Consider the following 20,991-nt stretch of genomic DNA (forward strand, 5'->3'; position numbering starts at 1 on the left):
AGTACACACGTGTATTTATATATACCTCACATTCATAATTCCCTCAAGCGTCCGGCTAGCTCAGTCGGTAGAGCGTTGGACCTTTAATCCAACGGTCGTGGGTTGAAGCACCACGATGGGCGTGTTATTTTTATGTTTTTCTTACATTTGAAGTTATCTTTTGTTGATAGCTTTTTACATCATTTTAATAAACTGCCAGTTAGATTTATTTGTTCAAATAGTTAAAACCATGGGTTTGGTAAATTTGCTAAATCTTTTTTTGACTTTTTATTATACAAACAAAATATTTTTTGATTTTTCACAAAGTAAAAGCTTATTGACATTTATTTGGTCAAACTTCTGCTAACTTTTTTATTATTAAAAACACAATTTATACATTTAACACAATATTTTTTCGGGTACGAAAATCCTTTATAAACTAAGTTAGATAGGTTTCGTTTTTGCTTTCTTAAGACTAGATCTGTTAAAACAATTTCGAATTTTGATAGCTATACTAAAATGATAGTTGTAATAGAAAACTAAAAACAAAAAATATTAGTATTAACTCACATTTATTAGTAATTTTTTTTTTTAATTTACACTTTATTCTATATGTGCACCATACTTCAGGAAACTTGTAATAAATTAATTTCTTCTTAAGAATGTAAGCTTCAGGCTCTAAAACCAAAGCGCTGAAAAGTTAAAGAAAACTAAAAAAGTTGTCATAACTTAGATTTTATAAACAAAGACAATTTTTACGGCTTAACAAAATACAAATCAAGAAATGCGTCGACCGGGAGTCGAACCCGGAACCAGTGCTTGGTAGACACCTATGCTGACCGTTACACCATCGACGCTTGTGGATTTTAAGAATTTACTGTATATAAAGTCAAAAGCTAATTTAGCTAGCTATGTAGTGCAATCGAAGACTACCATATGTGCGTTCAAGCGTTAATTTTTTTGCCATTAGCTCGACAGAATGTGCTTTAATATTGCGCTGCAAATTTTAAACGTGTTTTTGCTCGCTAGCAGTATAATATGCAGTTTATCTGCTCATTTAAGCGGTAAATTCTCACGTGGTTAAGCGCTTATGGCTGTAAATTTGATGCTTTTTTGCAAATCGCGCACTTTACTTGGTAATTGCTTTTATGTTCATTCGTATATTTTAATACGTTTGGTTAAAAAACATTACGTTTGTGATTATATTAAATTGATAATTTAAATTTATATCTATTTAGATTAATGAATGACTAAGAAAATGAACCTAAGTATTTTTAAACGATTTATCAAACTGTAAAAATAAAGTGATATATATGAAAAAAAATCTACCTAGCTAATGAAAGTTTTTTGCTAAAATTTAATAACTGACCAAAGTCGTGAGTTTTAGGGAAAACTTATCGTATATTAAACTATATATAACGACAAAACTATATTGAAATTATATAAAAGTAGATAATTAAACTTAAATAAGAACTCTAAGCTTGTACTAGAAGTTAAATTAAAAACGTTTAATGATTTAAACATACTTGAACTTATAAACTTTTCAAAGTTACCAATCAATTGATTAAAAGTTATACTAACTAATCAATCTTAACATTATTTCAAGTTTAAAAAATGTATCAATTAATTTAATATGTCTGTTTTGTTACATATTTTTTAACTAGTCGGTGTAAAACTTTAAAAGTTAAGCAAATTATTGTTGTTAAAGGTTTAAAACTTTAACTTTGAGTTCAAGATTCTTGAAAAAGTAAATGTGTACACAAAATGAGTTCATTTTACCAAAGTCTGCACTGTTTAAAGTGCTACATGACCAAAAACTTAAAAAGGACCTATAGTGTTTTAAATACTTCGTTTTTAGCTCTTAGTTATTGACAGAATAATATGAATTGTTTTATTTTTTTTAAATATGCTGTTAAAAATTAAACAAAATCTTTGTTTGTAAATGAAAATCAATTGTTAAAATAAAAGTCTATTTGAATTTTCTTTGAGTTAAAACTAAGTAAATTTGTAATAAGATAAAACCAAATGTTATTACACTTACCAAAATATAAGTATAATAGAAATAGTTTATGCTTTTTAATTTAATTTTTCTTTAGAGACTTTAACAGTTCAGATCCTAGTAAGCAGAACTAAAAATGTTTTAAAACAGCTAAGTAAAAACGGCAATCATTCTAAAATTAAAGATTTAGGTATTTTTATTTCTTTTTTATTATGCTAAGCAAACTAAGAACAACAAGAGGGTCTACAAATATTTTTTAGTTTGCGTAGAATTTCGAAAAATAACAAAATTAGCGTTTTTATTTTCTTTGAATTTTTACTAAAGATGTTTTCATTAGTCAGTTAATTTAGACTGTTTTAAAGATATTATTTTTGACTAAGTAAGAAGACCCTAATTAAAGATCGAAACTGAGTATAACCAAAAGTGGCCAGAACCCCAAAAACATCAAATTTATATAAAAACGATAACACTGACTACTAAAGTTAATTCACTGAATTTATTACAAAGAATATAACTATAAAATTATAAGTATTTTTCGAGATATTCTAACAGACTAAAAAAAGGCCAAAATGTCCTACTTTTTCTATGGGCACTAGCACTAGCCCAATGAACCAAACTCATAAAAAAAAATATGTCATGTGTTAAATAAGTTGATTTTTGTTTATATGCTTAAATTTTAGTAATTTTATGCATCTTTTTTATTTTAGTTTTATTTTTTAAAGCTGAATTTTAGAATTTGTGGTTTTAATTAATAAGTGTACAACTGAAAGAATAAGATGTTTTTGATACAAAAAGTATGTAAAACTTATATTTACAAAACTAGTTTAAGAAAATACTAATTTTTAAACATAGATGACAAATAATATTGATATTGAACAAGCAAGTTTGTTTTATAATTTCTTATTGTTTAAGCTTCAGATAAACTATTTGCAAAGAATCAAAAAACAATTCTGCTAGTTTCATAGATACTATTTCATAGTCTAAAAGTTAAATAGAATCATTAACTTTTCAGGTACGTAGAAGTTGATGTTTAAAAACGAGAAAATTTCTAAATATAATAACTTTACTTAGATAACAGGTGAGTAAATTAATTAAATTTCAGTTTTTTTAACTTTGTGTTGCACTTTATTTTAGTGTGCTTCTTATCACTGTATTTCTAATTAAGATAATAATAATCTAATTTAAGTATTTTAAATTGAATTTTTATGGGTCAACTTACATATTTGTCGACTAATTTTTATTTTATGCGTAGAACTATCTATGTGGCTAAATTTTACAAAATAAAAGGTTTAATTTGTGTTTACTCACTAAATACAGTTTTCAATAGACATAGATTGTCGTTTTATCTAAGAATTGTAAAACATGTGCTAGTTCAAACCTGAGCCATAAAAGTATTTAAATTTCTGCAAGCATTTATTAATGTTGATTGTTTTTGTCAAAAAAATGTTTGCAGCTATAATGGTGACGTAATATTTTTAAACTTCTACTTGATATAGTTGTTTTGCTCAAAGTTGTCTAAATAAAAATAATTGTTAAAATTTTGTTTATAAAGAGACACTCTTCATACATACACAAAACACTGTAATAACTATTAATACTTAATGTTTTATTACAACCATGACCATGTCGTTCAACGATTTTATTGTACTTAAAATCGAAAAACATTTCTACGAAAATATGTGTAAAATACAGTAACAGCTGTTAAAGTTATAAATTGTGTTATCGTAAAAAAAACTTATAAATATATGAATCAATAGAAATACTTTATTAATTAGTTTAAACTGTTAATATCACCTATTAAAAAGCAAAATCTGCATTGTCCGGAAATCGAACCCGGGCCTCCCGCGTGGTAGGCGAAAATTCTACCACTGAACCAACAATGCATATGATAGATATGTTATGTAGCGTTTATATACTCACTAAATACTTTATGTTTTTGGCATGTTTTCAATAGGTAGAAATCTAAAATGTAAGAAGGGTCACTTTTGCACGGGTTGAAAAATTTGTAAATTGTTATTTTTTACTATCACTGTTGCCCCTTAACCTTACCCTCAATCGATAATTATTTTTTTCTTTTTTCGTTCTGTTTTTTTTTCTTGTTTTTTTTGTACTAACAAATTTATTAGATATTTTTTTATCAGTGCTACCTCTAACCCTTACCCTCGGTTACTAATTTTTTCCTTTTTTTAGTTTTTTTTTTCTGTAGTTTTTTTTTTTTTTTTTTTTTTTTTTTTTTAATTTATTTTTACTATCAATGTTACCTTTAACCCTTACCAAGTGACCCCACGTGCAAAAGTGACCCTTTGTGCAAAAACTTCTTCGTGCATAGTACTACAACTTAGTCCAATTAATTTGATTAAACATTTTTTTTTTGAAGTAATTTTATTAGAAATAAGTTTTATAACTTACATTTAAACATTAATTAGAAATGGTTTTAATTTATATTGGTTTTTATAAACTATAAAGAGTTAAGTCAAACTTTAGTATTAAAACATTCGACTATTATTGTTCAACAAAGACACTTTTATTACCTTTTGTTTTTTATACTATTTGTAATAAATGCGGTCTGTTAACTATTATATAAGCAGGTCTTAAAATACAACATTGAATTTATTTTCTATTATATAAATTTAAACAAATAAAGTTATACTTTTAAACAATGATGAAAGTTTACAGTTCTACAAAACCAGAAAATCAAATTTTATTTTTGACGCTTTTCAATTTATAATGATACAATCACTACAAGTTTTTCAATCAATAAAATACAATAAAAGTTGTTCGTGATTAGCAAAACATGTTTATGAATTTTTAGTTTTTAAACCTACATTATTTTTTAAACATTAATTGTAACTATATAGTTCAAGAAATGTGTAACTACAACTATTTAAAACACTTGAAATAGAAATTAAAAATGATTACGTCTTATGCTGAATTGAACATTAAGAAAGTCGTTTTTTGAACAAATTAGCTTGAAGTCAAATTAGGGACTAATGTCACAGTAATTTATTTTATGTACTTAGAATAGCATTTAAGTATAACAAGTTTTAATTGTTTAGTGTGAAATTTAACACCTATACCAATATAAAACACAACACAGTATAAAAAATGAACTATACTTTTAGCTTAAACTTGCACAAACATGTTGAAATTAATTTACCCTACAGCTGCTTTTAGTAAAAGTACTGGCTGAGACGGATATTTATTTAATTTATTACCTCTTGTACATGTGTTTAACATACATTGTTGATTTCAAATCAAAATTAAAGTTAAATAATAAAATTTATATAATTTTTGATTAAGTTAACGTTATTTGATGTTAAAACTTATACTTAATCAGCATTTAGGTAAAAATGAGCTCTGAATTTAAAAAAAAAAGTGGCAGAGACGGGATTCGAACCCATGCCATCGAAATAACTGGACCACTCGGGCACTCGACTGAACAGAATAAATTGATATAATAAATAGTAAGTCAAACGTTTTATTACGTCACGAAGCAAATATGTTTGTCTTAAGTAAACTAGGTTGCTAAGAATATTTGCTGATGGGTGCTTGGATTAGTTTGTAGTTTAGAACAGTATTTTTTTATACTTAAACATTTACTGTATTAACTTTGGATAACATTTGTTAAATCTCATCTCTGTCGTTCATTATTATTATTATTTTATTTATAACTATGTACTAATTCTTTTTTGAAAACAGCACCTGTTTATTATATTCAAATATACTTATTAACAGCTCATTAAACTACTCAGAGACTCTAGTAAATTATTTAATGTAATGCTACTTTTGTTTTAGATAAGATTGCCTTTCTTAGTCATAAATCAACACTTGGTAAATCACATCTCTCTTAATTTGAAATACTATTTTATCAGATAGATACAAATATAAATATTTTCTTAAACATTATTACTATTTCAACTAATTATCACTAAATTTTTAAAACGAGTATATTATACGTTTTTAAATACACTCAATTGCTATTTTGAAAATAAAAACAAAAGCATTGGCCATTTATAATTAAGTATAATATTAGTAAAGTCAATTAGACATTTTATGAGGATAAAAATAACTTAAAATATTTAAAATTTTTAAACATGTTCGAACGTAAAAGAGATTAAAATTTGTATATAAATGTATAGTTGTTTAAAATTTTAAGTTAATCGCTAATAGAGATGCGAAAAAAGTTCACTGGAATATATAAAAACATATTTACACAGTACTAGAAGTTTAAACTAACACACAGAAACATGCGTTTGTTTAATAAAGAAAGAGTACTGTGTAATTTATTAATCATATACATAAATATAATAGTTTATCAATAAAAGTATATTTTTAATAAACCAAAACATACGTTTCATAAAAACCAAAAAATAATTTTTTATCTTAAGCTAGTACGATCTGAAATCTAGTGGGTTCTGTGGAAAGTGTTTAAGTTTAATTTATCACATTATTATTTATAAATAAATATATATACTGGATTCTTTTTTGAGTTTTGTTTATAACTAAAACTTTTTGGAAGTAATGTTATAAGCATAAAATCATTCCTACAATACTTTACGTAGTAACTTAAGTATTACATGTTTTCTTTCCGTATTTTTAAATAATTGTATTTAGGCTCTCAGTATCTTAAACCTAGTATAAGTAAAAACAATTTCTGAAGGTTTTAAAGTTATCAAATAGTGGTGTGCAATTTATATTTTACATTTAAATCTCAAATGTATTCCCAACACGATAGATAAGTTATGGCCATTAGGGCCAACTTTGTCTAATATATTCACGAGCTTTATAGTTGACGACTGTTTTGTGTTTTGACTTCAAATATGTTGACGACTGTTTTATGTTACGAAAAGATGAGAAAGAGATTGATGAACTCTTTAGTGTTTTGAACAAAAAACAATCTCTATACAACACATATCAAATAGAGTAAGCAAAAATGACGACGGAGATGGGATTCGAACCCACGCGTGCAGAGCACAATGGATTAGCAGTCCATCGCCTTAACCACTCGGCCACCCCGTCTTACTGACGATTTACAAATTAAGCCTATATTGAACTGTAAAGTTACAACTATCTCTATTTGTACCTAACACAGAAATGATTGCAAATATTTAGTTTATGCTTTTTAACTAAGCTTAATTTTTTCTTCATTTTAAGTTTTTTAAGAACTTTATTTCAGTTTTGTGTGTTCCGAAAACATAAATTCACCACTATATTTAGTTGTTAAGCTGCTAAACATATTGCTAGTCTAACTTAATATTTTTGCTTAATAAAACCAGTTAGTGAATTTAGTACAATTCCGTTAATAAGTTAAATATATTTCCTCTAATCTTTACAATTTATCCATTTTAGTTCAAAAATAATTATTACGTCATATAAAAGAGGTACTCGTAAAACTGAATGAAAAGTTTATTGTATTAAATTTTGGTTGTATATAAACTGTCTATAACTTTTTTGCTTAGTTGTACTTTTGTGAAGTAATGTATTTGTATTTGTTTGTATTAAATGATTGAGTTTAAGTGTTTACACGTAATAACAAATATCTGACTTTTTGTTAAAGTTAGAGGATAAATGATAAAGTTATTCAAAAATAAAAACTATCAGTATTGTAATAAAGCAGCTTATTTAGATTTAAACCAACGATTAAACAGTTTAAGCGACGAAAAAGGCAAATAATTTTATTGTATGATTTAGCTTAAAGTTTGAGTTGCTTGTATTTTTATCATAAAAACTTTCTGTCCTATGATATTTTCGTTAAATTAAGAAGTGCTTAAATTAGACAAGAATATTTAACCTATTGAAAATATTATTAGCTAAAATTGTAAATATTGTATAAAATAGATTTTATCTTTACATGTAAACAAAACTTGATTTGATTCGCTGAATAGTTTAAGTATACTTTAAGTTAATTTTTACAAGATGATAGTTTAACATTTTTAAGCTAATTAAGCTATTAGGTTTTATAAGTTATTCTTTAAACCGTTTAAGGTAAAACCACAAAAGCAGATCACTTTTAATCAAACAAGTAATTTTTAGTTAACAAAATATACAAATATGCTTTAAGCAGTTTTCAAATTTTTCTTATTAATACTTTTTATTATACACAACAACAAAAATGTAAATGCATAGTTTTAAATAATTTATTGCTTGTATCTTATTTTGGTCAAAACTACTTTCACCCTTTATAAACTTGTTCATATTTAAAATGTTTAGATTTTGTAATTTTACTAAAAAACAATATATGATATAGACTATAAAACTCAACTTGAACGAAACATGTAACAAAACAGATTAAAAATTAATAATTTAAAAGAAGCCTGACAGTGGACTTGAACCCCTGACCGTTGTATTAACAGTGCAACCCTCTACCTACTGAGCTAGCCAGGCTCACATCGTCAAACCAAAACTTAGGCTTTATAAAGTACATTTGTTACAACTGCATTTACTTACCAAAATTTTGATTGATGAAATTAAATGAAAACTTTATTAAACTTTTCTGGTTACATGTGCGTATAATTAAATGTATTAAAATTTATAAGATTTATGTTTTAAACTTAAAAATTACAACTTTCATAATATTTATTTTAGCTTTATCTAATTTAATGTAACATTAAGTAATGTAACATCAAAAAGTTATGTTATAACAACTTTATTTACTAAATAATAGTCTATGTTTATTAAAATTTTAACATGCTTGAGGTGGTATTTAAAAACAAAATTGTCCCTATAACAACAAAAGTATTTAAGATATTGTTTTAAAAAAAAAATATTAAGAAATTGTTTCATTAAGTCCATATAAACGTATGGATTTACTTTTTTAAAATCAAATAAGTTTTACAGCTGTTTCACTGTCCTCAATATTATTATATATCTAGAACATTATAGTCCTTCAACATTTTTTTAAAATTTTACACAACATACCAAGTTATAATTCACTTAAAAAATTTAATACAATTTTGTCAAAGCTGCAATAAACACCTTGTTTCAGCACACCAGTAAATTATGAAAAATGTTACATTAATCAAAATGTCTATTCTAACAAAACTCAAAAACAAAATATGTTTCCACCCGGGCTCGAACCGGGGACCTTTCGCGTGTTAGGCGAACGTGATAACCGCTACACTACGGAAACACTTGTTGGTAACCTATACCGCGCGTATATAAATCTTTTAAGTTACTCGGTTTCAATTGGCTGAATTTGAATTGCTATCACACATGTGAAGTGATGTAATGGTATGTATAAAAAAGATAATATTAAACCTATAAACTTCTAAAAAATAAAATCTATAAGTAATATACAAAACTAATTATATAATGCGCTCAAAATTAAACAGTATCCTTCTTTGAGATTGTTTAACTAGTTTTCTAAGCAATATGATTTGATTACTTATATTATACTATTTTGTGCACAATGAGCACAATTTTTAAAATATCGTTTAAACTTTATACTTATTTTAAAAACTGTAGTTATAGAAGCTTAATGTTTTTTTCTAGATAAAGACGAGTATTATATTTAATTTATAAAATAGATATGCATATAAAATTGTCAAATAAATTGTCTTTCGTTAAAATATAATTAACATTTACTAATTTATTTTCGATGCATACAAGTAAAAGCAAAACAAACTTTAAAAATAGTACATTCAAATAAATGTTTGACGGATTATTTAAATTTATAACATTAATATGTTTAAAAAATATATGTTGGTCTTAATAACATATATCAATATATTTTGGGATATTTTCGATTTTAAATTTTTTTGACTACTTTTAAGTATTAAAAAACTTGAATAATTATTAAATAGCATTCAGACAAAAATAAATTGTATAATTGAACTAACCGTTTGTTACACCCATTCAATTCATTTTAAATACAAATTGAATATATTTTTTAGTATTCACTAAATATTTTGATTCAATTTTGAGAATAATTTCCAAACTAAAACTTGTAAAAGAGTGTATATGATTAGTAAATCAAAATAAAAAGTATAAAAATATAATCAAATTGAACAAAAGAAAGCTAAAAAAAATTGTTAGTTTTTTAAACTGAAAACACATAGATAATATTAGTAAATATTAAAAGCGTAATTTTAAACTTATTTACATACTATTTTTCATATTTACAAAAACTTTTTACTTAAATTAGTCATTAACTCTTTTACTAGCTCTAAGCTCTAAATGCTATCAAGTTAGAAACATATATACTTAAATAGAATTAGTTTTTAATTTGTAAAAAGGGTTAAAAACCAATTAGTGTTTAATAAACAAGTTTCAGTGTTTGTCTAATTTAGACTAAAATTATCATCTAAAACTTCAATTAGTTCTTTATAATCATGAAAAATCTTGTACCATACATAGCTACAAAGTTTTATTTTAATTAATGAAAAAGAATCATCAAAAGTAAAACAATTTTCTATGATAAGAGTTTTATAAAAATCTAAATTTATTTGACTGTAATTAATAAATACTTAACAAAAAACTACATATTATCAAACATACTTAAACATAATACTACTACTCTAGCTAGTTTAGTCTACAAAAGAGTATGCAATATTTCATAATAAATTCGTAAAGCTTATAAAACTTTTAAGCTTGTATTATCATTTGTTATAACGCTATTTATAAGCTAAGGCTTTGCTACTAAGAAATAAGAACAACGTATGCATCAGATACAATGTTGTTAAAATATATAATCAGCATTTGTTGTTGATCAGCACGTGGCCCGTTGGTCTAGGGGTATGATTTCCGCTTAGGGTGCGGGAGGTCCCGGGTTCAAATCCCGGACGGGCCCTTGTTTTTATTTGTTTAATTATTTTCTGATATTTTATTATGCAACATTAATCATTCTTAAAAACTATTACACAAAATTAGAATTGGAAATACAAAACTATACAACAATTTTATTGATTTAACATTATCTATTAAAACTAAAACTCAAAGTTTTTGTAATGGTTAAAATTGCTGGGCTATTAATAATAGTTTAAAAATGATTAATATTCTTTAATTAATGGTAAGCTTACTTTACTATAACCTAGTTTTTAAACAACTATAAAGTAGTGCTGTTACTAACTTCTAAAATAAAACTATAAACTAACATAGAAACTTTATTTAACCTTTGTTTTAATTGCTTCTCTATTTATCATTATTTTAGAGATAAATTATAGCATTTTACATGGCATTTAGCTGTTATAATCACCTAAATTAAGAAAATAAATAGTATTACATTTTTTACAAAAAAACACCAAGTCATAACACTATTTTTGGAATTGTCTTATTATAACTTTTACCAAATTTAATATATCAAATTAGTACTACACTGTCACCTTACACTAGTTTGTTTTTAAATTAATACAAATGACTTTAGTTTTTTAATTGCATTGTTATACAAAAACCTTATTTCGCTTGCTTAAACCATAAATCATTGTCTTTTGTTTACTTTTAGTTTAAAGTGTTAATTTAGTAGCGTATTTAAGTTACCTGTTATGCGCTCTTGAAAACAAAATTAAAATATTACTAAAATAAAAATCTTTTATTGCATAACTTTCAAAGCAACTACAAGTTTTAGTTTTAAATACTACTACATGAGCTTGTTATATGATTATAACTATTGCTAAATATATAAAACATAAACTTAACTAATCAAAACGTTCATGTTTTTTGCTTAACAACTTTTATTTTTGTATGTTATTAAACGTAGTAATCACTTCCAAATTTCAAATTTCTTAATAACTTTTACTTTATTTTTACTAACGTATAGGTGTAATGAAGTTTAAATTTAACATGATATTAGATTTGTTTATATGTATAAAACGGGTAGCTGTCTAAATTTCACGAGCGTACAAAATTGCACGAGGGGACAAAATTGCACGAGTGCACACAATTGCACGAAGATACTTTTGCATGAAGATACTTTTGCACGAGGGGATAAAATTCCACGAAGATAAAATTGCACGAAGATACTTTTGCACGAAGACACTTTAGCACGAGCAGACAATTTTGCACGGGTTAATCTTTTTTTTTTGTAATTTATTTATTAATTTTATTTTTCTTATTTATTAACATTTTACTATTACTGTTACCCCTAACCCTTACCCTTACCCTTGGTCGATAGCTTTCATTTTTATTTTTTCTGTATTTTTTTATCTTTCGTGCAAAAATTTAACTCATGAAAAATTAACCCTTGGTGCAAAATCGTCTTCGTGCAATTTTGTTCTCTCGTGCAATTTTTCCCCTCGTGCAAATTTGTCTTCGTGCAGTTTAGTAATCTCGTGCAATTTTATCTTTGTGCAATTTAGATCCGTTCCCGTATAGAACAGTATACAATCAACTTCAAATTCCCAATTTCTTTACTTTTAGCTACTAGTTGTGTAAGTTTTTAATTAAACTTAAAAATCTATTGTTTTTTTTGTTTCTACATTCATAAATTTCGTAATTTGTTTAAATCTTAAAAATAAATTAGTTCAAGTTGTTATGTTTTTACAATAGTGTTTTACTCTATCCAAGTCATGCTGTAAACATATATTGCTAAAAGCTTATCGAAAGTGTTTAAATTTTATTAAAACTTGTAACCTCCAGATGTAGGTACCTTTAATATTAAACTTAACTTATACTAAATAATGATACCAATAATACTTAGGCTACTCTATACAAAACTAGGCATGACATGAGTTAACATATTTTATATAAAGAACAATTGCAAACACTAACAAATATATAAAGAACATCAAATTTAGAAAACACTTTAAATGTGGTCAAAACCTTTACACAAGATTTAATCTAGCAAGAATATACTTTAAGAATGTATGAAACAAAATACGATTTAACTACTTAGAATGTAAATAAGAAATACTTATAAAAATAATACTAATCAAAAAACACTTTATATAAGACAAGAAAACAATATAAATGTCTATTCTTCATTATCACGTTTACTGCAGCAGGCTGTGGCTAGAATCTCCCCGTCTATCTGTTGTATCAGCTTATATAAAACATTCCATAACTCAATGTTGCTTCAGGGTTTCTGTTATGCACTTTATTTTCTCCCTTTGTCAAGTGTATTAAACTTGCATCAGTATAAAACTTGACCTTGCGAGCTTTCTCTTAACGCTTGAATGATTTTTTAGCTCAAAACTTCCAACCAAATCTAAACAGTAATCAAGTGCAACTTAATATCCTGCTACTAACTTCGAAAACTATTTTAAGAAATAATATTAGAAAATTAAACCGATTCATAATATTTACAGAAAATAATAGAATTTAGGTGCACTGTTGTTTAGAATTATTTGAAAACCATGTCATTTAAAAAGTATATTGTTATATGTTTTTAGTTATAAAAATTTATTAAAGATAGTTCTTAAAAGTATGATAAGTAAAAAAAAGAAAGACTTAAGTTTAAAAATACAAATCGTTGTCTCTAAAGTAAGTAGATAATATTCAGTAGTAAAAATATGTAGTAGATTGGCTTACTAACCAATATAACTAGCATTAACAAAATTGTGTTTCTGTCCGGGATTTGAAATCGGGACCTCACCCAGCCTAAACGGAAACCATACCTCTAGACCACTTGATCCTCCGACTGTATTGCATAATAAACTTACCACCTACAAGTCAGAACACTTTAAGAAAGCTTGCTTTATTCTACTTTAATTTATATGAAGTAAAAGTATCGCTTCACAGCGTTACAAACACTTAAGATATGTGAAAACTAAATTTTTGAGTTTGTTTGTGAAATCTTTATTTAATGATAGTTTAAAAACTTGCTACAAAAATCTTAAAAAACAAAGTCAATAACTGTAAAAACTGTGTTGTTATACATCACCTTAGATAAAACTAGTTTTTGTAACTAAAGTAATACATAACAACATTACAGTCTTCAAATTTGAGCAAAATCTAAAGAAAATTTTTCTATATGTATTAACATTTAAATAATTTAAATTAATAAAAACAAAACTTTAAAAAATACTCCATTAACTTCTTTTAGCTACAGGTGATTTTAGCAAACAAGCTTAAATATTTGTGTTATAACTTTAACTATTAGTTTTAGCAACATACATAATTAAATATAATTTCACGTGTTTAAAGTATTTCACTTCTTGAAAGCTTTACTTGAAGTCTGAAAAAAAATATTTTGCTTTTAAAGAACTTGCTTTATTGTTATGTATATAATATTAAATTCTATGTATTATTATATTTTATATAGAAATTGTTATACAGTTGAAATAAAATTTATTTATCTGTTTAGAGCATGCATTTAAAATATATACCACTTTCTGAAATACAGATTGTTTTAGTACTAGTTACTCTTATATATTAGTAGGAAATCATTAAACGTTTGTGCTAATAATTATTTAAAACTAGTTTGTAAACGTAAATAAATTTTTCATTGAATATTCTGTAACAGAACAGCAAAAATATGTGGAGGTGCCGGGCATCGATCCCGGTACCTCTCGCATGCTAAGCGAGCGCTCTACCATCTGAGCTACACCCCCACCTGGAAGTGATCATCCCGTGGCGTTTTTAAATAATCATATTTTTCGTCAAGTTCTTTTATCTTATCTGCTCGTTGCCTGGTAAGTGCGTTTATTTTGCACTAAGCTATCAATGATAATTAACTTCATCGATTTGACACTTGCTTATCATAGTAATGTGTATGTAGCAGGGGCGTAGCGTGGGGAGGGACACTGGCGCATGCGTGCCACCCAAAAAAAGGAAAATGTAAAAAAAAGAATGTAATATCTTTATCCTTTATAGTTTATTTTTTCTGCTTAGTTTGCCTTTTTTCAACTATGTTTATCTAGTATTCAAAAAGTTAAACGAAATTTTGAATACCAATTAATGACAAGTTAGAAAAGTACATGTTATTACTCAATATACTGATTCGGTGCGTAATTGCAAATGCGCACCGATGTTGATGAAAAACTCCATAAGGAAAAATTTTATAAGTTCATTAACTTCATAAGAATTTAGACTCAAACAGTACGCAGTTAATATAGCGCACCGCTGAAGTATAAGCTTATGGCAGATTATTTTTCTACAAAAAGTTTACAAAAATACGTCACGCTTAAAGAAAAATTAAACAATTTTACAAATATTTTTTATGCTACATTGTTAAGACTACTGCTAGTTTTCTGAACTTTATTTTTGTAAACATACAAGATAAGCGTGTCGGCCTATGAGAAATAAACTTTGTTTGTGATTTTTATTTAAAACAAATACAATCAAATGAATTAAATTTAAAAAGTATACTTTTAACTATTTTATAAAGTTTATAACTGGTATTACAGTTTATTACAACTTTGTAAAATAGTTAAAAGTATACTTTTTAAATTTAATTCATAACTGGTATTACAGTTTATTACAACTTTGTAAAATAGTTAAAAGTATACTTTTTAAATTTAATTCATTTGATTGTATTTGTTTTAAATAAAAATCACAAACAAAGTTTATTTCTCATAGGCCGACACGCTTATCTTGTATGTTTACAAAAATAAAGTTCAGAAAACTAGCAGTAGTCTTAACAATGTAGCATAAAAAATATTTGTAAAATTGTTTAATTTTTCTTTAAGCGTGACGTATTTTTGTAAACTTTTTGTAGAAAAATAATCTGCCATAAGCTTATACTTCAGCGGTGCGCTATATTAACTGCGTACTGTTTGAGTCTAAATTCTTATGAAGTTAATGAACTTATAAAATTTTTCCTTATGGAGTTTTTCATCAACATCGGTGCGCATTTGCAATTACGCACCGAATCAGTATATTGAGTAATAACATGTACTTTTCTAACTTGTCACTAATTGGTATTCAAAATTTCGTTTAACTTTTTGAATACTAGATAAACATAGTTGAAAAAAGGCAAACTAAGCAGAAAAAATAAACTATAAAGGATAAAGATATTACATTCTTTTTTTTACATTTTCCTTTTTTTGGGTGGCACGCATGCGCCAGTGTCCCTCCCCACGCTACGCCCCTGCTACATACACATTACTATGATAAGCAAGTGTCAAATCGATGAAGTTAATTATCATTGATAGCTTAGTGCAAAATAAACGCACTTACCAGGCAACGAGCAGATAAGATAAAAGAACTTGACGAAAAATATGATTATTTAAAAACGCCACGGGATGATCACTTCCAGGTGGGGGTGTAGCTCAGATGGTAGAGCGCTCGCTTAGCATGCGAGAGGTACCGGGATCGATGCCCGGCACCTCCACATATTTTTGCTGTTCTGTTACAGAATATTCAATGAAAAATTTATTTACGTTTACAAACTAGTTTTAAATAATTATTAGCACAAACGTTTAATGATTTCCTACTAATATATAAGAGTAACTAGTACTAAAACAATCTGTATTTCAGAAAGTGGTATATATTTTAAATGCATGCTCTAAACAGATAAATAAATTTTATTTCAACTGTATAACAATTTCTATATAAAATATAATAATACATAGAATTTAATATTATATACATAACAATAAAGCAAGTTCTTTAAAAGCAAAATATTTTTTTTCAGACTTCAAGTAAAGCTTTCAAGAAGTGAAATACTTTAAACACGTGAAATTATATTTAATTATGTATGTTGCTAAAACTAATAGTTAAAGTTATAACACAAATATTTAAGCTTGTTTGCTAAAATCACCTGTAGCTAAAAGAAGTTAATGGAGTATTTTTTAAAGTTTTGTTTTTATTAATTTAAATTATTTAAATGTTAATACATATAGAAAAATTTTCTTTAGATTTTGCTCAAATTTGAAGACTGTAATGTTGTTATGTATTACTTTAGTTACAAAAACTAGTTTTATCTAAGGTGATGTATAACAACACAGTTTTTACAGTTATTGACTTTGTTTTTTAAGATTTTTGTAGCAAGTTTTTAAACTATCATTAAATAAAGATTTCACAAACAAACTCAAAAATTTAGTTTTCACATATCTTAAGTGTTTGTAACGCTGTGAAGCGATACTTTTACTTCATATAAATTAAAGTAGAATAAAGCAAGCTTTCTTAAAGTGTTCTGACTTGTAGGTGGTAAGTTTATTATGCAATACAGTCGGAGGATCAAGTGGTCTAGAGGTATGGTTTCCGTTTAGGCTGGGTGAGGTCCCGATTTCAAATCCCGGACAGAAACACAATTTTGTTAATGCTAGTTATATTGGTTAGTAAGCCAATCTACTACATATTTTTACTACTGAATATTATCTACTTACTTTAGAGACAACGATTTGTATTTTTAAACTTAAGTCTTTCTTTTTTTTACTTATCATACTTTTAAGAACTATCTTTAATAAATTTTTATAACTAAAAACATATAACAATATACTTTTTAAATGACATGGTTTTCAAATAATTCTAAACAACAGTGCACCTAAATTCTATTATTTTCTGTAAATATTATGAATCGGTTTAATTTTCTAATATTATTTCTTAAAATAGTTTTCGAAGTTAGTAGCAGGATATTAAGTTGCACTTGATTACTGTTTAGATTTGGTTGGAAGTTTTGAGCTAAAAAATCATTCAAGCGTTAAGAGAAAGCTCGCAAGGTCAAGTTTTATACTGATGCAAGTTTAATACACTTGACAAAGGGAGAAAATAAAGTGCATAACAGAAACCCTGAAGCAACATTGAGTTATGGAATGTTTTATATAAGCTGATACAACAGATAGACGGGGAGATTCTAGCCACAGCCTGCTGCAGTAAACGTGATAATGAAGAATAGACATTTATATTGTTTTCTTGTCTTATATAAAGTGTTTTTTGATTAGTATTATTTTTATAAGTATTTCTTATTTACATTCTAAGTAGTTAAATCGTATTTTGTTTCATACATTCTTAAAGTATATTCTTGCTAGATTAAATCTTGTGTAAAGGTTTTGACCACATTTAAAGTGTTTTCTAAATTTGATGTTCTTTATATATTTGTTAGTGTTTGCAATTGTTCTTTATATAAAATATGTTAACTCATGTCATGCCTAGTTTTGTATAGAGTAGCCTAAGTATTATTGGTATCATTATTTAGTATAAGTTAAGTTTAATATTAAAGGTACCTACATCTGGAGGTTACAAGTTTTAATAAAATTTAAACACTTTCGATAAGCTTTTAGCAATATATGTTTACAGCATGACTTGGATAGAGTAAAACACTATTGTAAAAACATAACAACTTGAACTAATTTATTTTTAAGATTTAAACAAATTACGAAATTTATGAATGTAGAAACAAAAAAAACAATAGATTTTTAAGTTTAATTAAAAACTTACACAACTAGTAGCTAAAAGTAAAGAAATTGGGAATTTGAAGTTGATTGTATACTGTTCTATACGGGAACGGATCTAAATTGCACAAAGATAAAATTGCACGAGATTACTAAACTGCACGAAGACAAATTTGCACGAGGGGAAAAATTGCACGAGAGAACAAAATTGCACGAAGACGATTTTGCACCAAGGGTTAATTTTTCATGAGTTAAATTTTTGCACGAAAGATAAAAAAATACAGAAAAAATAAAAATGAAAGCTATCGACCAAGGGTAAGGGTAAGGGTTAGGGGTAACAGTAATAGTAAAATGTTAATAAATAAGAAAAATAAAATTAATAAATAAATTACAAAAAAAAAAGATTAACCCGTGCAAAATTGTCTGCTCGTGCTAAAGTGTCTTCGTGCAAAAGTATCTTCGTGCAATTTTATCTTCGTGGAATTTTATCCCCTCGTGCAAAAGTATCTTCATGCAAAAGTATCTTCGTGCAATTGTGTGCACTCGTGCAATTTTGTCCCCTCGTGCAATTTTGTACGCTCGTGAAATTTAGACAGCTACCCGTTTTATACATATAAACAAATCTAATATCATGTTAAATTTAAACTTCATTACACCTATACGTTAGTAAAAATAAAGTAAAAGTTATTAAGAAATTTGAAATTTGGAAGTGATTACTACGTTTAATAACATACAAAAATAAAAGTTGTTAAGCAAAAAACATGAACGTTTTGATTAGTTAAGTTTATGTTTTATATATTTAGCAATAGTTATAATCATATAACAAGCTCATGTAGTAGTATTTAAAACTAAAACTTGTAGTTGCTTTGAAAGTTATGCAATAAAAGATTTTTATTTTAGTAATATTTTAATTTTGTTTTCAAGAGCGCATAACAGGTAACTTAAATACGCTACTAAATTAACACTTTAAACTAAAAGTAAACAAAAGACAATGATTTATGGTTTAAGCAAGCGAAATAAGGTTTTTGTATAACAATGCAATTAAAAAACTAAAGTCATTTGTATTAATTTAAAAACAAACTAGTGTAAGGTGACAGTGTAGTACTAATTTGATATATTAAATTTGGTAAAAGTTATAATAAGACAATTCCAAAAATAGTGTTATGACTTGGTGTTTTTTTGTAAAAAATGTAATACTATTTATTTTCTTAATTTAGGTGATTATAACAGCTAAATGCCATGTAAAATGCTATAATTTATCTCTAAAATAATGATAAATAGAGAAGCAATTAAAACAAAGGTTAAATAAAGTTTCTATGTTAGTTTATAGTTTTATTTTAGAAGTTAGTAACAGCACTACTTTATAGTTGTTTAAAAACTAGGTTATAGTAAAGTAAGCTTACCATTAATTAAAGAATATTAATCATTTTTAAACTATTATTAATAGCCCAGCAATTTTAACCATTACAAAAACTTTGAGTTTTAGTTTTAATAGATAATGTTAAATCAATAAAATTGTTGTATAGTTTTGTATTTCCAATTCTAATTTTGTGTAATAGTTTTTAAGAATGATTAATGTTGCATAATAAAATATCAGAAAATAATTAAACAAATAAAAACAAGGGCCCGTCCGGGATTTGAACCCGGGACCTCCCGCACCCTAAGCGGAAATCATACCCCTAGACCAACGGGCCACGTGCTGATCAACAACAAATGCTGATTATATATTTTAACAACATTGTATCTGATGCATACGTTGTTCTTATTTCTTAGTAGCAAAGCCTTAGCTTATAAATAGCGTTATAACAAATGATAATACAAGCTTAAAAGTTTTATAAGCTTTACGAATTTATTATGAAATATTGCATACTCTTTTGTAGACTAAACTAGCTAGAGTAGTAGTATTATGTTTAAGTATGTTTGATAATATGTAGTTTTTTGTTAAGTATTTATTAATTACAGTCAAATAAATTTAGATTTTTATAAAACTCTTATCATAGAAAATTGTTTTACTTTTGATGATTCTTTTTCATTAATTAAAATAAAACTTTGTAGCTATGTATGGTACAAGATTTTTCATGATTATAAAGAACTAATTGAAGTTTTAGATGATAATTTTAGTCTAAATTAGACAAACACTGAAACTTGTTTATTAAACACTAATTGGTTTTTAACCCTTTTTACAAATTAAAAACTAATTCTATTTAAGTATATATGTTTCTAACTTGATAGCATTTAGAGCTTAGAGCTAGTAAAAGAGTTAATGACTAATTTAAGTAAAAAGTTTTTGTAAATATGAAAAATAGTATGTAAATAAGTTTAAAATTACGCTTTTAATATTTACTAATATTATCTATGTGTTTTCAGTTTAAAAAACTAACAATTTTTTTTAGCTTTCTTTTGTTCAATTTGATTATATTTTTATACTTTTTATTTTGATTTACTAATCATATACACTCTTTTACAAGTTTTAGTTTGGAAATTATTCTCAAAATTGAATCAAAATATTTAGTGAATACTAAAAAATATATTCAATTTGTATTTAAAATGAATTGAATGGGTGTAACAAACGGTTAGTTCAATTATACAATTTATTTTTGTCTGAATGCTATTTAATAATTATTCAAGTTTTTTAATACTTAAAAGTAGTCAAAAAAATTTAAAATCGAAAATATCCCAAAATATATTGATATATGTTATTAAGACCAACATATATTTTTTAAACATATTAATGTTATAAATTTAAATAATCCGTCAAACATTTATTTGAATGTACTATTTTTAAAGTTTGTTTTGCTTTTACTT

At 25.8% G+C, this 20,991-nt stretch overlaps 8 non-coding genes across 8 annotated transcripts; 2 read left to right on the forward strand and 6 right to left on the reverse strand.

Moving 5' to 3' along the window:
- Positions 1-764: 764 nt before the first annotated feature.
- Positions 765-836, reverse strand: Trnag-acc (transfer RNA glycine (anticodon ACC)). The gene has a single exon. It is a non-coding gene; the product is annotated as a tRNA-Gly (tRNA).
- Positions 837-3,790: 2,954 nt separating this feature from the next.
- Trnag-acc (transfer RNA glycine (anticodon ACC)) lies at positions 3,791-3,861 on the reverse strand. The gene has a single exon. It is a non-coding gene; the product is annotated as a tRNA-Gly (tRNA).
- A 3,054-nt stretch (positions 3,862-6,915) lies between these two features.
- Positions 6,916-6,997, reverse strand: Trnas-gcu (transfer RNA serine (anticodon GCU)). Its single transcript has one exon. It is a non-coding gene; the product is annotated as a tRNA-Ser (tRNA).
- A 2,037-nt stretch (positions 6,998-9,034) lies between these two features.
- Trnav-aac (transfer RNA valine (anticodon AAC)) lies at positions 9,035-9,107 on the reverse strand. Its single transcript has one exon. It is a non-coding gene; the product is annotated as a tRNA-Val (tRNA).
- Positions 9,108-10,694: 1,587 nt separating this feature from the next.
- Positions 10,695-10,766, forward strand: Trnap-agg (transfer RNA proline (anticodon AGG)). The gene has a single exon. It is a non-coding gene; the product is annotated as a tRNA-Pro (tRNA).
- Positions 10,767-14,390: 3,624 nt separating this feature from the next.
- Positions 14,391-14,463, reverse strand: Trnaa-agc (transfer RNA alanine (anticodon AGC)). Its single transcript has one exon. It is a non-coding gene; the product is annotated as a tRNA-Ala (tRNA).
- Positions 14,464-16,111: 1,648 nt separating this feature from the next.
- Positions 16,112-16,184, forward strand: Trnaa-agc (transfer RNA alanine (anticodon AGC)). Its single transcript has one exon. It is a non-coding gene; the product is annotated as a tRNA-Ala (tRNA).
- A 3,624-nt stretch (positions 16,185-19,808) lies between these two features.
- Trnap-agg (transfer RNA proline (anticodon AGG)) lies at positions 19,809-19,880 on the reverse strand. Its single transcript has one exon. It is a non-coding gene; the product is annotated as a tRNA-Pro (tRNA).
- Positions 19,881-20,991: the final 1,111 nt, after the last annotated feature.

This window comes from Thalia democratica, chromosome 2 (genome assembly GCF_965202585.1).
Source record: "Thalia democratica chromosome 2, ktThaDemo2.hap1.1, whole genome shotgun sequence".
Classification (NCBI taxonomy): Eukaryota; Metazoa; Chordata; class Thaliacea; order Salpida; family Salpidae; genus Thalia; species Thalia democratica.